The following is a 1,545-nucleotide window of genomic DNA, read 5'->3' as shown; positions in this document are numbered from 1 at the left end:
TCTAGCTACTACAGCAAATACCAGAGACTCGGGGCTCAGACGACAGACATTTTTCTATAACTCGGTTATGGAGTCGGGGAGTCCCAGATCAGGGTGCCGGCGCGGTCGGGTTCTGGTGAGAGCTCTCTTCCAGGCTTGCAGACTGCAGCCTTCATGCTGCATCTTCCCATGGTGGTGACAGAGCTGTGCTCTTTCTCTCCTTATCAGGACACTAATCCCGTGACGAGGACCCCACCCTCATCACCTCATCTAAACCTAATTACTCTCCCAAAGCCTCCCCTCCATCACATTGAGGATTAGGGCTTCAACATATAAATTTGGTGAGGATGGGGTGGAGACACAATCAGCCCATAATAAGCAGTAAGCCCTAGAGTGAGCCCTGTTTTACAGATAAGGAAACTGAGGTGCAGAGAAGTGTGGTGCTTTGTCCATGCTCTCGCAGTTGCAGAATTAAGATTTGAATCCAAGTCTTCAGCCACGCCACCCTGAACGTGCCCGATCCCATCTGATCTTGGAAGCTAAGCAGGGTCGGGCCTGGTTAGTACTTGGATGGGAGACCACCTAGAAAGACCAGGCGCTGTAGGCAAAAAAAAAAAAGGTTTGAATTCGGTGATCTGGCTCACTGATTATACTATATTGTCTCTCAAAGGCTAGTATTCAGAATATATAAAGAGCTCCTACAAATAAACAACAGCTAACTCAATAGACAATGGGCAAAAGACACGAATGAATAAGCAATTGTAGAATCAGTGGCCAATAAGCATATGAAATGCTAATTAAGACCATTTAAAATAGCATCATACTCACTAGGTTAGGAAGAAAGTTAAGAAGTCCGAGAATGCCAAACATTGGCAGGAACGTGGAACAACAGCGCTGACAGAGAGGTGTAACTTGGTACAAATGCCTTGAAAGACAACTTGACATTACTCAGTCAGTGCCTCCCTACCCCGCGACCCAGCTATTCCGCTCCCAGGTAAATGCATGCTAGAGAAATGCATGCTCGTGTGTCCCAGGAGACACATGCAAAAACATTCATAGCAGCACAGTTCGTAACAGCAAAAACCTGAAAACAATGAAAATATCCATTGTCAGCTAAATGAGAAAATTGCGTTATTCATACAAGGAAAGATGACACAGAACTCAAAATAGGAGGGAATGCAGCTGCGGCCTGGGAGACTCTCAGAAACATAATGTTGAGTGAAAAAAACAAGCCTCAGAAGAATATCCATGATACTTTTTTAAAAAGTATTTATCGTTGCAGATTTAAAACATAAACGAAAGGAGACAGAATGTTGTAATGAACACAGACACCCCCATCACCCAGTTTCAGCAATTAACTCAGGCAAATCCTACCCCACCCTCTTATACCATTTTGCAGCAAATCCCAGACGTCATTTAATTTCCTCAGTAAACATTTCAATATATTTTTCTAAAAATATAAAAATTCTTAAAAAAAAAAACCAAAATCCAAGAAAATTATCCATATACAATAATTCTTTAAAATCATCAAATATTCACTTGGTATCCGCATTATGAATGATGTTA

The 1,545-nt window shown here is 42.2% G+C and overlaps 1 pseudogene; it reads left to right on the top strand.

Moving 5' to 3' along the window:
* Positions 1–467: 467 nt before the first annotated feature.
* Positions 468–586, top strand: LOC111734728 (annotated as a pseudogene).
* Positions 587–1,545: the final 959 nt, after the last annotated feature.

This window comes from Pteropus vampyrus, unplaced genomic scaffold (assembly GCF_000151845.1).
Source record: "Pteropus vampyrus isolate Shadow unplaced genomic scaffold, Pvam_2.0 Scaffold4702, whole genome shotgun sequence".
In the NCBI taxonomy this organism is placed as follows: Eukaryota; Metazoa; Chordata; class Mammalia; order Chiroptera; family Pteropodidae; genus Pteropus; species Pteropus vampyrus.
Note: the sequence above shows the minus strand (reverse complement) of the source record. Positions and strands in the feature narration are given on the sequence as shown.